The 16,628-nt window shown below is 44.2% G+C and overlaps 1 protein-coding gene across 1 annotated transcript in view; it reads right to left on the bottom strand.

Moving 5' to 3' along the window:
- BMPR1A (bone morphogenetic protein receptor type 1A) overlaps positions 1–16,295 on the bottom strand; it is an 82,220-nt gene extending 65,925 nt beyond the window's left edge. The window contains exon 1 of the mRNA XM_074924406.1: positions 16,093–16,295. The gene's annotated coding sequence lies outside the window, so the exon portion shown is untranslated. The remainder of the gene's footprint in view (positions 1–16,092) is intronic.
- Between the last annotated feature and the right edge of the window lie 333 nt (positions 16,296–16,628).

The following is a 16,628-nucleotide window of genomic DNA, read 5'->3' as shown; positions in this document are numbered from 1 at the left end:
ATTCCAGGCAGAACACACCATAAACCCAAAGGAAACGGACAACTCTGTCATGAATCCACTTAGTTGTTCCATCTATCCACACAGAGCTTATTTAGGATACAAGGACATGAAATGTCTAAAGCTTTCAGTTTATTACACACAGAAAAAACAATAAAGTCAATAAAGATACACCTCAAGAGAACACAAGCTGATCCTACAGATACATAAACTGTCTCCACCTGTTTTCTCTAAAAGATAATATTTCTGTAGCATGAAAAAAGGCTGTTGCAATTTGGAATAACTTGGTATTTGCTGTAAACAAAATAGCCAGCATTTTTACCATTCTGAACATACTGAAATTTCTAAGATACCATTATCCTACTAGATAAGAAACAAAGACTTGGGAAAAAAAAAAGTTATCAATCATTCTAGTGATAGCACAGTGTAAGGAGAGAGAAAGAATAACTTGAAAAACATTTTTCCAGCAGTAGTAACTTTACTCATTAAATATACAACCAAAGTTATTCTATCAGGGAGAGAAAAAAAAAAAAGCCCCGAAGGGCTTGGGAGAGTGCAAGTCTTTGGGGCATCGGTGTGGCAACGAGGAGCTCACACTGACTTTTTCTGTGATTTCCACAGGAGGTGGTTGATACTTCTGTTGGCTTAACTAAGTATGACACTGCAGAACACTGGCAAGAGTGGCAATTCTCCTGCAGCTCTACAAGGAGGAACCTTTGGCCAGTGTACACTGTATCTGTGGAATCAATCTGTTCATGAAAAAAAACATCTCACCAGCAACAGAGGCTGCTAGAAACTCTTTAACTGTCATCAAGTTCTGGGCCAAGATTTTAAAATATATTTGAGAAGTCAAAACCAGAAATTTGGAGCTGAGGGATCTTTAGATGTAGAATCCTTCCCTCAACTCACACAGTTTCGCCTGTATTGGTTCCCAATTACGAAATAGGAACAAATTCTGAATGTTAGGAGATTTTGAATTGAAGCAGTGTTTTCATGCTAAAACCCCAGAATCTAGTGAGGAATATCAAATACCACCAGAATGGGAGTTTCCAAAAGACTTCAAATCTGGAAAAAACCTCCTAAAGTAGGCAGTATGATTGAAATAATCACCCTTATCAATATACTAATACATTTACAAAAACCCCACTCTGAACATTTCTTAGCCTTGGTTATTGCAGGTCTAGGATCAGAAGGGCTAACAGCTGGCTACTTTACCCTTGTATTCTAGGCAGAGTAAATGCAGGGTTGAGTTTTTTGTTATATATCAGAACCTTTGTCACTTATAGCACATGAGCACTTTAAACAAATATTTTAAAGTAACACAAATATTGACTTATATTTGCAAGACCTCTTGTTGTTTTACAGAAGGCAAAATACAGTAATTTTGCTTGTATGCATCACATACATTTCATCTTTGATATTATGCAAAATTCTAAACCTTTTAAATCTTTCCCCAAAGGAACCTCTCATCTGTTACTCATCTACAGAATTTATTTCTGAATCATTTATTTCTGATTTATAATTTGTGTCAGATAACCAAAATTCAAAGTAAGATCACAATTTCTAACTGACAGCATTTTCTGTTTTACTCAGCATTTCTTCATTAACCTCAAGGTAACAGAAAATGCACCAAATATTCTAACAAACCATCAGTTATTTTTCTTTTAAAATACATTTAATAAGGCTTACTTGGTTGGAATAAAATTTATTCAAATTGTTGGTTAGAAGTGGAAGAGCAAGTATGTTTACACATTAAAACTGAAGCTCAAAACACCATAACATGATTACCTGACAGCTATTAAATGGCTTGCAAGAAGTCATTACGTGCTGGTTCTCTTTCAGAAGGCCTGTATAACAGTTCCACCCTCAGCATCTTCCCTGCAGTTGTACTTCGTTGGGTCTTTTAACATAAACTTCCCCCTTAGTCCTACAGATTGTGTTTTGGTCCCAGGACCTACTATTGGGATATTTCACACAAGCACTGTATATGAAGAAAATGAAGACAGCCCTAAGAATACAAAGTAATCCCAAAGCCTTCAACAGGGGTCAAACCTTCCGCGCTAAAAATAAAAGAAAGGGTACGTATTCTGCTGAGGATTCTCTGCTAACGCACTGTCTTCCAAAGAGCAGATAGGAACTGTGACTGCGATGTTTTACAAGGGGACTCACAAATGCCTTTAGTGCTTCAGTTCAGCACAAGTTTCATGCCAGCAAAGACAACAACCAGTCACTGGAGGGGGAACAAATACCAAACCAAAACAACAACAAACCCAAACCAAACAATCCAACAACCATAAACTCACACAGACAATGGAAACTGATTGTAACAAATGAAAAGTTGGGTCAGAAAATATATCTGCTTATAACAATTATAATGTTCTCACAATCACAACCTTCTTTGAAAGCTACAGACCATATATCACAGAAGATGACAGACATGGTGAAACAACGATTATCTACAGAAGAGACACAAATAGATCACATGAAGCACTGTTAAAAAGGAGTACGGAAATGGAAAATGTCCTCTAACTTCTTTTAACTGTATTACTCCTGGGTGCACAAACAATACAGAGCCTGACAGGTGTCATTCGAAACAAACCATCCTTTTGAACACACTTCATTTCATGAGAAATGTTCCTGTGAACATTACTGTTTTAGCAAGTGCCACTTTAGACACCAACCTCTAACCTAACTGTGCACAAACAGTTCCACGGAGCTGTAACTGCACTGAGTCCAGCCAAAGGAAGCTATGCCTATGTGTTACTCCTTTGAAGAACATCTGAAAGATGTGTCAAAATTACTGTTTTAAAGGGTTTTTTAAAGTATGCTTTTAGAAACTTGCATTCTAAATTAAAATTAAAAACTCAACAGCATTGGCAAATTTGTTTGCATGAGGATAAAATATCTCCTAAGATACCCCCCTAAAGCACAACTTCTGCATGATAATGTTTCCCCCCGAGGAGAAAATACAGTAGGAAAGAGCAGCATTTGGCAAATCCAGCATTTTCAAAAACAAGTGAATTTGCAACAAGCAGTTTATAGAAAAATCTGTTTTCTGTTACAGTATAATGGGTTCAGTAGGTGGAGGAGCGCGGACTGCATACATACTAATATAAACATGTGGCTGCATTGGTACTCCTGTGACCTTGTCAGACATTTCAACACTGTATTTTTAGATTATTCTCTCATACCAACTGCACTGTTAAGATGGCATTTAATTCCATTATGTCCATTGTCAAAAAGCTAGTCTTCTGCTTCAACCACAGCAGTTCTTTGAAAAATACATTTTAAAATTTAACTCTCAAATTTATTTCCCCATTCATAGCCACGAGACATTTTCATCTAATACATAGAAAGGAACAGCCCCCTTTCACTCGCTAGATGCTGTGTCACTCTTTTTGACTGACTCAACAAATCTCCTTGGATTTGGGAACAGCATACATGTTTTATCTGTCCCTGCTATATAAAGATTTTATTGTGCCTCCTCTGTGTTCTACTAAAGCCTAGGTTACATGAGGAAAACAGAAGAAAAAAAAATATTAACTGAATTGATCCCTTCTGCCCTGGCAGTGATGCCAAACACACACCTATGGTATTTCTGGTTCTCATACCTCAAGTGATTTTTTCACCTCAAATTTTCCTCTTCATTCAGGGGCGGGAAAAAAAAAAAAAAGAAGTCATCACACATCAAACAAATTGCACTACAAGCAACAGACCTAGAAAGGCCTGATTTCCTACAGATTTATTTTCTGATTTGGTCTATATCTTTTCCCAACATAATTGCCCCATCTCTCTCTCTATATCCTATATGATTTCACTATCCCTGTCCTTTGAAATATATCCATTTCCCCACGCACACGCATATTCCTCTAACCACCATTCTCTCTCCCTTTCCCTCCCACGTCCTCTTGGTGCCAAACAACACGTCTCACTGGCTGGACAGTATGTGCATATTGACTTCCCCCTTATCAGGCATAACAAGTTTACCAAACACTTCTGATCATAACATCCTTCACCTCTGGGGACATTAACACAGCTCTAGGACCTTTGAAACTGAAACAGCGTGACATCCACTCCATAATCTTACCAGACATCTAATCTTCAAGCCTGCTGATACATGCAGCTTGTCTTTGAAGTTTTAGGTATTAGGAATTTGCCAAAATCCAAAACTTTACATACTACAGCAGAGACAGAAACACTTAAGAAAGCTGCAAAACAAAGGACACAACTGCAAAAGGAGAAGAGCAAAGAGGAACGCGGGGATAGGAAAGTAAAGCTTCTGCTCAACCCATTTTTCCGTTGGGGAGTGGGAAATACACTCAATCTACAGTAAGAAGTTACATGGGATCACTATTATTCAAGACAATGAGAAAAGAGTGTTCCAAAATGGGTAAGACTCCCAAACAGCCGCCTGACCACAAGCACACTGCACTACAACACATCTGGAAGGGGCACGCTTGTTCTGTATGCCAACACTGGCACCTGGTCTGTCCCCACAACCACAGCTTGGCTGGCAAGCAGCAAAGCCCGTTTTAGAAAAAAAAAAAAAAAAAAAAAGACAAGAAAGGTAATCGGCTTTCAGCCAGTTCAAATTCCTTCAGCATCAGAGGAGTGCCAGCCAGTGCTGCTGTAAAGCCAAAGGCAAGGACGCACAGGGGTGGCGTTAACAGGGAGCAGAACTGGCCCTTCGAGTGTACCCGGCTGCTAGGCTGGCTTATCTGTAGCACAGAACTGCCCTCTTCATCTGCCAGGTAGTTATTCACCTAGCAGATTTTCATTGCAGACATCAATGAAAGTACCTGGCTGTACTGCTCCAGTCCTTAGGAAACTATATTATCAGACTTTCCACACCAAGCAAAATACAGGACGTGAACAGAAAACGTTCAAGATAAGGCAGACATTAAAAACATGTTACTTCATGTTTGATGGCAAATCATTAAACCAAACCCAACGAACGTGTCAATGAAGGCAGCTAGATGCCAGTGCAATATAAAAAAAAAAACAAACCAACAACTGTAGGCGTTACAGACACTACTGAGTGTAAGAGCAGAGGAGCTGACGTGCCTGGGTGCATGTGGGTGTGATAAAAGGCATACGCATTAGCTGCTGCACTATGGCAGATGTCTAGCCAAGCTCTGTGACACTGCCTGCTGCCAGACCAGTCGGGAAAGAAGGACGAGCAGAGTCCTCCCCGGCTCCATCCAGAAGCCTGTGCGGCTCCTTGACCTACAACTGGGCACAAGGGACTGTGCTACTGCCATCAATGGACACATCTTTCAACAAATCCGTGTGATCCCAAACCTGCACAGTACTTTTACCACCAGCCATACATTCAGGCAGCGACTCTTCATCTAAAGTATTTGCTGTGAGGAAGGAAAGAACTACCACATTTTATTGTGCTTGTAACCTGCCATTCCCTTATACCATGGGGGGGAAAAAAACAGTGGTGAAAAATGATTTCCTATCAGTTTCTTAATTTCATTTAAGGTGATGGGAATCCATCAAACCATTTCCCACTCTGCTGTTTCTCTTTCCCTGACTGAGAAGCTCAATTCCACTTAGTACTGCGTCTCATTAGTACTGCTGGGGGAAGGTGGGGGAAAAAAATTAAAAATAGCACCTTCTAGTTTTAATGGTATTGTTGAAATTATGTCACCAGAACTACATAACATGTCTGTCCATACATAATGAATGTGTACAGCTGCATAATAATTTAAAAAAACCTTTCAATTTTAACTCTATAGAATGCTGCTTCAAAATTGGCTTAAATTTAAGACTGCTGACTGTAAGAAGGGAAGGGCCTCCCATCCTCTCCCCTTACTCCTCATACGGTATCACAGCGAGCTTGAACTACTGAAAACCCAGGGGTGTTTTAGAGGGTTGGTTTTCAGTCAGATTAGCAAAACAAATCCAACCTTCCACATGGCCACAATTACACAAATACAAAAGTGACAGTGGAAACACACGGCCAATGGGAAGAAAGAAAAGGAAAAAACGTTTTAGACACCATAAGCAGATAGGTGCAATCTGAAGTTGAAGCTTCACAGCAAAGAGCTGTTTGGAAAACTATCCAAGATATCCTCAAAGTGTTAATACCTAATTTAGAGCCTGTTACTGTTTTTCTTTTCTCTGAATTAAATTACATTGCACTTACTGTACCTCATCTGATACCTTATCGTCAAGGCATTCAGTACTGCTACAGCCAGTGTACAACACCTGTATCACCTACAAGTTTCACCACCTCACCAGTCACTCCCCTTTCCACAATATTTCCAAACACACAGAACAGAACAGGCCCCGTCACTTCCTTCCAGCGAGGCTGTTAGCACCTCCCTGCCACAGGGGTACTTGCCCATTGCTCCCTGTGGGCCCAGAACTGGCCAGGGCCTTCCAGATGTGTCTCACCACAGATGCGGGGCTGGAGGGCATCATCACCTCCCTCAACCTGCCCCGAGCACGCTCCCTAGCACAGCCCAGGAGGCTGCTGGCTTTCTTTGCCAGCTCACACTCAGCTTGCTGCCCAGTGTGACCCCGGATCCTTTCCTGCAAAGCCGCTTTCCAGGCAGCCAGTCCATCCCCAGCTGTCCCAGCACATGGGGTTATTCCTCCCCAGGTGCAGGGCTCTGCACTTCTCTTTGTTGAGCGTCATGAGGTTCCTCTCTGCTCCCTTCTCCAGTGTATCCCTCCGAGCCGCTGCACAACCACCTGGCCTATCAAATGCTCCTCCCAGTTCCCCATCACCTACAAACTGGCTGAGGGTGTGCTCTGTCCCACCATCCAGGTCATTTATAAAGATGCTGCACCGTACTGGAACCCAGCATTGACCGCCGGGGCACACTGCTAGTGACTGCTCTCCAGCTGGACTACATGATCCTGATCACAACTCTCTGAACCTGGTAGCTCACCCAGTTTTCAATCTACCTGTCTCACTGTCCATTTGTCTAGGCTGTACTTCCATCAGTTTGTTGATGAGGAAGTTACAAGAGACACTGTCAAAAACCTTATGGAAGTCAAGATAATATCCACTGCTCTCTACTCACTCACTGAGCTAGTCATTTCATCACAGAAGGCTATCAGACTCACCCACATCGCCCGTGCTCACCTGCTGCTAATCCTGACACAAACTCTCAACTGACTCCTCATCCGCCAAAAAGGCAGAGCTCCACAAATTCCAAAAGCACTTTCACAAAGCCCCCCCCAACACCCTGCACCCCTCGCCATCCCAGCCCGTCCTTCCTGGAGAGCCCATGACCAGTCCCCGCAGCGCTCCAGCCACTGCACCTGTCCCACCAGACCTCTGATCTCAACAAGCCCGCAGCCACGCAGCCGCACGCGGACCCCCAGCTTCTCCCTGTTTGTGCCCAGCCTTTTCCACAATGTATGGCAAAAAATAATCCAAATAAATAAAGTATTAAACTTAGTCCGTGCAGAGGGAAACGCTGTCATTGGCTACGCTTTAATAGCCTGAAACTTCATTTCACTCTATGACAAAGTCACAGACAATGGAGGGAAAAATCAACAGTGACAATGGAACAGTAACAACTAGCAGAAAGGAAATGTGCAGCGGTGGGAAGAGGTGCTGTGCAGTTACATACAGAGAAAGAAGATCCACATTTCTGTCGCTCCTACCCCCAGGTATGGAACCCTGTCAGAGGAGGGCTCTGGTGAAGGATGAGTCCCAGCAAGCCTTTCCCACAGCCCCACTGCTCCTCTGCCCACACTCCTGCTACCTGAACCCACCCACCACCCTGCACCAAGCCCTGGTTGTGCTCTTTCAAATCCTCAGGAGACCCTATCATCTGAATTTGTACCACATCCACACCTTTTCTTCTCACTGGAAGTAATCTGAAGGAGAATTATTTTACCTTCAGTTGTTCCAAGCAGACATAGTAAAAAAAAAAATATATTCTGTAAACAATTACTCTTCCAAAAACAGATACACATTGAAAACAACAGTCAACATTTCTGAACACTGTGACATTTATCTGACATAACCCCAAACTTTAAAAGTTTGGCTAAAATTCTTTGAAGCAAGAATTGCCTTGGTTGTAACCTTTTAAGAGAGAAAAAAACATCACAGGCTTTTGCACTAACTAAATCACCCTTTACATCAGCACTCAACCCCTGCTCAAAGACCTGTTCTAACATATATAAATCTCAGTACCAACAGGTAACTCCGATGAACACCAACACTGTCAAAACAGTACAAAGAAAAAAAAAAACACAAAGAAAAACATGAAATTACACATTTTTATAACTTGCTTAATAGTTTATAGCGACCTTTTCTAACTGAAATGGTTTAACATTTTAAGATACTGTATAAAACCATGCCGTAATACTTAAATGTATTTAACGTGGGTTGAAGTTTCAACTAGCTCCTGGCTACTGGGATGTAGGAAGAAACTTCCAGAGAGTGGTGTAATTCCACAGTTGTCTGCTGCAGACGGTCTCGCACTTTCCTCTGGAGCAATATTGCTGACCATTGTTGGGAGCAAAACACCTGAGGCAGGTTTCTTCATTTGTGTAACATTATTTTCTCACTAGCACCCTCATTTCATATATTTTTATTTGGTTATTTCTCCCGTAACCAACCTCACCTCTGAAATTAAGTCAACAGAAATTAAAAGATACTCACGATGAACCACCAAGAAATAAAATCACAGAATTTCACTGCAGTGAACAACCCTACACACTACAGATACTTAAACAAGGAAATTCCTACATCAGCTCACCAGCACTTCCCTCCACCTCTATTCTCCCCCCCCCCTCCAGGTTCCTGAGACCACTACTGAAAGTATTACAGACATGTAAATATTAAACAACAGCATTTGAAACTCTGAGAAAAAGTTGACTAATGCCATTTCTGCAGCAGAACCTCTGGCAAAGGAATGCACAGCTGCCGAGCAGATGTATAATTTCAGCATTTAGATTCCATTATTTCAAGGGTGATTTTTTTTTTTTTTACACTAGATGTTTTCAGATTTTCTATTTCCATCTGGTTTTTGACCTCCCTCAGTTTAGTCCCCTCCTTTCTGTTTTAGTTCATTACGCCAAAATAATTTTCTAAATTAGAAACATCTCTACATTTAAAAACTTGTGAATTTGAAGAGAGGTGGGGGAGTGAAGCAGGGCCGGGGTGGAACAAAAACAGACAGTTCAACAGAGGCTTGGGTTTGAAGAAAAAAAACTGTCCTGTCTGGGTCGGGTTTTATTTTGCAGTTCCTGGTTTAACCCAAATTGGCGAGTCTCTAACTGCATTCCTTCCATGAAATTTTAAGAGCAGGAAACTGAAGAGTATCAGCTATATGGCAACGTTCCTACACTTCACCAGAGCCCTCTGCCCTAACTTCTGAGTAGGACAGTGTTCCAGGTTTTGATTCTTTCTTTTTAGAGTCTTATTAAATGAATTATAGCTGTAAGCTTAAAAAAAATAAATTAACTCACCATGCAACAAAAGAGCTTTAAAAAACATACAAAGATTAGTGCAGATCAGTATCAGTGGTTGTCAACTTAAATCAATTCAGTAAAGAAACATTAATGCAAAAGTAGTAAAAAATATTTTGAAATGGAGTTAACATTGTTCAAAAAAACTTCTGCACATACAAAGTAGAAGACTAGGGCATACAATACTGTCCGTCATAAATTTTGGTCCACACTACTGAGTTAAAGTAGTATTATCACTAGTGGGATTACTGGTTCAGCTCAGCGAACATGACAGATTGGCTGCAAAACCCATCGAATCTTTATTTTAAACTCACAGTAATAATTTGCTGGGGTGAGGAAGGGCGCAATCTTCAATCCTAATGAATAGCATACACTTCAGAATACTCCTACAGAGTAGGAGTATTCTCCTATTTTCTACAGGATATTTTCACAAAAAAAGATTAAATGGTTGTGAACTAGTAAATACAGAAGATAAAAATCAGAAAAAGACATCAGTACATAAAAATAAAAAAGCACTTTTTCATTCTGTGAGATTTATTGTTTGCTTTGTCTCCGAGAGAGCAGACATTCAAAACAAGTTTTAAAAAATACTTCAAAGCAACACAAATAAAATTCCTAATAAAACTTCCTGTATCTATCATCAGGGACATTTCTGCTTAACACTCAGTACCGCTACTGAATTTTGGATTATTGCTAAAACCCCTTCACTAACCTGAACAGAAGACAGCCCATGTTTTGGGGGTTGAGTCTAGGAATGGCCGCCCCTCCCCAGCTGGCAGTGCCCCCCCGTGCCCTGCAGTTAACTCCCAGCACCCCAAACCAGCTTCTGAGCTGCCAGGCTGGTCCCTCGGCCAGCACAGAGAAGGGTACAGGAGGGTTTCTGAAACCTTCTCCGAGGCATGCTGTAAAAGATGCATTTCTCTTCCACGAAGGAGGATACGCAGCAAGGAGGAGCACGTTCTACACAGCTTTCTGGTTTTCTCGTTTGCATTTCCAGTAACTTCACTGTCTTCTGATAAGCTGCTCTCTTCTCATACTACTCTCCAAGTTCTTTCCTTCCCAAGCACAGGGGACAAGGGGGTGATACCGTATTTCCTATTTCCAGTGCCCATTCTTCCTGCTGAACGATTCCTCACAACTTATCTGTTCATGCTTCCTTTCCGAACCCTCCGTACCCCTGCACAACACCAGGGGAGAGTGCCTGTGCCTCTGCATCTCCCCCACACGACGCACTGCAACTGAACACAGAGCAGGAAAAACAATAATCCATTTAGGAGCTTATACCTGAGCTTGTTCATCACTTCTCTATCCCTGAAACTCTGACTCTGAGCACATAATGTACTCATTTGCGCAGCCAATCTTTCATGAGCAGGATATTAATTCTCTGCAGAAGTAAAATCTCTGACTTCAATCCTCCAGCCGTCATGAGGGCTCTGCTCGCCCATCTCCAGTCAAGTTGGGGATCAGGCTCTCACAGAGGAAGCGTGAGGGCCTATGAGCGTTTTCAGGGTTTTTTTCAAATGAAGAAAAAGTTGCTAATAATTAACACTATAAGGACAAGAGAAAAGCAAATTTAGACCATTTCTACAGCTGCAGTAGTGAAAAGGAAATAGCTTCCATGAACCAGGTCTGTATCCTGGTAAGCATCTTCTGAGACTTTCTTTGATATTTCTCCGACTCCTGCTACATCTGCTTGTACTTTTATCGGCCAAAACATGACAAGACTGACAGTTTTCACTTTAAGACGGTGAACGGGGGGAATACAGACACAAAGAACTGCTAGCTGCTTCCACATTTTATCCTAATAAAGTTGACTGAAGCCATCATGTAAAGCAATTATCTGAAGAGATGCTGAGAAAATTTAAGTGATTTCAAGTTTTTGTAAAAAACATTGCTGCTGTTATAACATACGATGCAAATTAAGCTACAGTACTGCAGAGCTGAGTAATACTGTTTTTTTTTTCTCCTTTTAACGCACAGCCAAGTTGTCACGTGCTAAAATTATATTTAAGCTTATTATATTTTCCTCTGTATTTTGGGGAATTCTATTTTGGGAAAAAAATGAGCATCAGAGTATTCAGGCACGTGCTGCAGGTATGTACCCTACGAACTACTACTCCACAGATTTTGTCTTATCAGAACCTTTTAAAACATTTAAATAAGGTTCATACCCTTCACGCTACTCAGAACACTTCCCCCCCCCTCCATGAGCACAAGCACCAGTGACTTGGGCACAGGCTGATGTCTCGCAGGAAGAGCTTCATCAAACCAGTCGCTTTCACCATAACAACAGATGTCACTGCAGAAATGCTGAGGTGGTAACACAATGGACCTTAAATAAGGCTCTGCTGTTGCTTGTGCTTTCGTCATGCATCTACAATCTACGAATATTCATCACAATCATGAACTAGAGTTTATTTTCCTACTTTAATACTTATTTTGAATTTTATTAGCTAGACCAACCTAACTGAAAGACCAGGAATTCAAATTAAATGGGAAGGCAAGACAAAGCACCCATTAGAAAAAAAGGTAAGAAATAAAACTTACCTAGATTATGCATCTGAAACAGAATGACCTTATTTTTCACACCACTTGTATACAGCTGAAACAATGGGGTCATAACCAGAAACTCATGCATCTTATCACTACCACAATATGAATGAAGTTCTCCATCTTCTCAATATATCAAATATTCAATGATCTAAAATGCTTCTGTGTCATAAGCCTACTACAATGGATCTGAAAAGATATATTGAAGACTAGTAGGGTAAGTGCCTTGTTTTGCTTTTGGGGGACAGGGGGCATAAAATACACCTAATAGGCTCTGTAAAGGCATCCAGTGAGGTGCTGGGGAGCTGAGTCACAAGGAAGGCCATCCTGGCAAGTTAGCAGCTTGTCCCCTAGCTGGCTGCCTGGTCAGCGGTGGGCCAGCTATTAGTACCAAACTAAACCTCTTGAGGATTACACACCCAGTGTACAAAGCACTGAGCAGATGTTTCTAGACTGAATCCCTCACAAAATATCTATGCCGTATATCTTCTCAATAAGAGCCTTCTGAACACTGAAGTGATGTCCTCTGTACACTGAAGACAAATGAGGTGACTATTTCAACATTTTGCCCAATTTCAATCGCCTATTCCAGTCTCCATATTATTTTTAAAGGGCACAATCCAACGGGTTAAATTTTACATTTGCTTTCAGTTTTAAACGTTTTTCACAACAAGTAAAACTATTTTATGTCTGACAATATCAAACTCTCAACAGACTTCAGAGCAACTTTGAAGGAATTATAAAAAAGGTGGCAGAAAGAAACTCCCTGCTTTCTCTTTAAAGCACTAACGACCGTGGAAGGCACGGAAGGAAGGGATCATTTCCACTGGGGACCATCCGCACTAGTGTGGTGGGGCAACTGCAGAGGGTTCTGCAGATCTTGTTCAAGAAAGGAAAAACCGGAACCATTAAATCAGCAGCAACTACAGGAAAAGTTTGCTGTCAGGCCACCAAGTGCATGCACTCTGCGCCCACCCCCTAGTCTTGCATTTTGGGAATATTAGCAAGGGAAAGAAGGCTCCAAGTACCCCATCTGCACCCACACACAAGTCTGACAGATCCTCAAATTACCGAGTTCCTTCTGTCATTTATTTATACATAAGGTAAGGAAACCCCAGGCACCCAATACATGTCCTCTTCTTACTGAGGAACCAGGAAACACCAGACACATCCCCGACATCCAGAGAGAAGGGACAGATCTTCAATCGATGCTTGACACAAGCAAGGTAGAAGCATACACATTTGGGACATGTTCCCTGCCACAGACTGTCTGGTCTCGTTCATCCATCTGCACTTTTCAGCATTTTACCAAATAAGTTACTGCAGCTCCACGTGTCAGAACTTCACCTGCTCTTGGAAAGAGATACTGTCCGCATCATAAAAGTTACCAGCCACAATGATGAGCAAAAAATAAAAGGATGGTTTTTGGTTGGTTGTTTTCTGGTTTTTCTTTCTTTTTTTTTTTCTTTTTTTCCCCTTTTGGTCTGTTTGCTTTTGAGGACTTTGGAGAAGGCAGGGTTGTTTCTCTTGGAAAGCCTGGCTATACCAAGCACTAATATCTGCTTCTTTGATCCCTTCTGTGAAGGGGATGTACTCAAATCCTCTTGTCTACACATCTGTGCCCCACTATGCCTTGGAAAGTTGTAGAGTTCTTCGTTACACTGACACACAATTTAAGAGATTTCATTAATTCAGAGTTATTTAATATTACTATTTACAAAATGCTTTTTTCTTTTAAAAATATAGCCTGCACTGATTTCTCATTACAAAAATATAATTTAGTGAAAATTTAGCAAGTCCTTCCCTACATTTTTTTTTTTATATTACATAGCCACAGAGTCTCTATACTGCTTCTTGGAGAACAAATAAACCATTATCATCATTCCTAATTTTAAACCCAAGAAAAACATAATAATAATTTTGTAAAAAATCAATTTATCCATCCACTGCTTGCCTTTCAAGACTCTGGGAATTAAAGCTACCTATTGTGCCTTCAAAATCCTTTTCTCTTTGCAGTGCAATACTCCGTGACATCTCACAGAACAGTAAGGCTCATCTATGGCAAACACATGTCCATTTTGAAAGAAGTCAGCAGATGTTGCTTACTGCACATCTGAACAAGCACCGCATTCAATCCCAAACGTGATCAAAACTTTGTTACCCCTGACTTGGAGTAGTTCAATAATTAAACCAACTACTATAAAGAATAAAGTTAATTGCTTTGGTTACACCACTTACGAGATCCTGAATTCCTGAATGTTGGTATCCAGGAAAAGCACATACGTCATTTACACACTCCAATGTATTCAGTATTTTTAATTCTCGTAACAAAGCACACAATTCTTAGCGTGAGGATCTTGCACAGCAGTGTCAAAAACATCAGGATACATTGACTTGAAGAAATTCTATGCACCAGCTACGTCCTGTTTCAGTAAACACCTGATCTGTGAATTCCTAACGTTTCAAGCCTGCCGTTACCAACAGCTTTCTTCCCTAATTTGAACAGGAGCTGGACCAGATAACATCCAGAGGTCCCTTCCATCCCTAAATGACTTCACAATTTAAAAAAATCTTTTTCTTTAAAAAAAGATTCAGATCCAGCCACATCTATTCATCGTCCCTGGAAGAGAGCATCCAACACGATGTACTCAGGACTGGCAGCGGACTCTTGCCACTGTGCAAGATCCTCCAGAAAATTTAAGACTAGAGCTCAGAGCCTACCAGGTTGTATGTTTCTATATAAACACGTATAAAATACACACACACACTCACATAACATTCGAAACGTGGTGAATAACCCAAGAAAAAGTTACAAAAGGAAGAAAAAAGTACAAGAACAAAGGACAAACACGTTGCCATCAGGAATTTTATCCAGACTGCTTCAAATGCCACAACACGGGTATTTCTGGCTATCGGATAGAGCATCTGAATATAAATTGCTCTCGTGTTAACTTCTTTTAATCCCAGCACTAGGTTCTACTAAAAATCTGGCAACTTTTCCAATCCAGCAGTCTTCCTCACTTACAAAAGGAGCTCCTCCGTTCCTACAGATAGCAGGCCTGAACAATCCTGGGACGCTAACTCGATAAAAGAACTCAAGAACTCGAAAATAATTACCTGTCCACAGAGAACAAAAAATGTCAATTAGAACCGCAATCAATTTACACCGGGAGGAATCATCAAACAACTTTCGACACAAAGTGACAGGCAACTGCTGAATGGAAATACCACAACTTACTGCCGTTCCCCGCTGCTGAATTCGCTCTTAATTTTACCAAAATCAGAGGGTGGTTGATTGAAGGGTGGTAAAGAGCCATTCATGGTTTGAAACCCTCTTCAATAGATTTTGTAATCAGTTATGAAAACATCGTACTTCATCGGCCCTCAAGAGTACGGCCTTTAACTGCGAAGGTACGTGCGACGACGCGGGTTTGGTTTTTTCCTTCGGACAGTTTTCACTCGCTGGCCAAGCGGCCCCGGGAGGCCGGCGCGCAGCTTTGTTTCACGGACGGCTCCCGAAGCGCCCCGCTCCCCGCGCCCTTCCCACGCCCGGCGCTGCCGCGCACCCGGCTGGGGCCGCTCGGCACCGGGCCCGGCATTACCGCACCGGGGGCGCCGAGGCGGGGCGGGGGGAGCGCCCGGCCCGGGGGGGGGGCAGCGCGGGCTGCCAGCGGCCCGGCCCCGCCAGCGCCGAGCCGGCGGCCCCCGTGCCCACGCAGGAAACCGCCGGCCCCGAGGAGCCCCTGCGCCGGCGCGGCGCCCGCCCAGCCTCCCGCCGCCCGACCCCCGCCAGCGGGCCCGGCCCGGCCCGGCCCGGCGGCCGCTCCCCGGCCCCCCGGCGGAGAAAGGTGCGGGCGGGAGAGCCGCCGCCGCCCGGGGAAGCCGCGGCGGGTCCCCGCGTTCGACGGCGCCGCCCGGGGCCGGGCCCGGGCCGCCTGCCCCGGGGAGGGGGGGGGGGCCGCGGCAGCGCCCAGGAGGGCCCCGCGCCCCCCGCCCGGAGCAGGGAGGGGAGCGGCGGCGCGGCGCTGCGCGGGGCGCCCCGACGCTCCTCAGCCGCCCGCCCGCCCTGCCGAGGCCTCCCCGGCGCGGCCCCGCACTCACCGGCGGTGGGGGCTCCTCATCCTCCGCGGCGGGGGGAGGCGAAAGGGGAGGGGGCCCGCTCCCCGCCGCGCTCCGCAGGCCGGTCCCGGGGCCCCGACGGCTGCGGCGAGACGGGGGGCGAAGGCGGGTGCGTGTCGGGCGGGGGAGGGCGAGGGCGGGACGGCGCGGCCCGGGCTCGGCGCAGGCTCCGTCCCGGCGGGCGCTGCCGGCGCGGCGCGGCCCGTCCCTGCGGCGCGCGGGCGGGGCGGGGCGGGGCGGGGCCGACCCGGATTCCAATCACGGCGGCCGCGGCCGCGCGCGCGCGGCGGGGGCTGAGGGCGGGCGGCGGGAGCGCGCAGCCCCCCCCCCCCCCGCTCCCCTCAGGGCGTTGAGGCGGGAGCGCGGGAGCCGCCGCCAACACGCGCCGCGGGCGGGGGGGCCGGCGGGACTCCCCGGGAAAAAGTTGGCCGGGAGGAACTGGCCGGGCCTGCTCCTCCTCCTCCTCCTCCTCCTCACCCCCGCGGCCCCTCCGCGGGCGGCAGCGCAGGCCGCAGCCA

The sequence above is a fragment of the Athene noctua genome, chromosome 21, assembly GCF_965140245.1.
Source record: "Athene noctua chromosome 21, bAthNoc1.hap1.1, whole genome shotgun sequence".
NCBI classification, from domain to species: Eukaryota; Metazoa; Chordata; class Aves; order Strigiformes; family Strigidae; genus Athene; species Athene noctua.
Note: the sequence above shows the minus strand (reverse complement) of the source record. Positions and strands in the feature narration are given on the sequence as shown.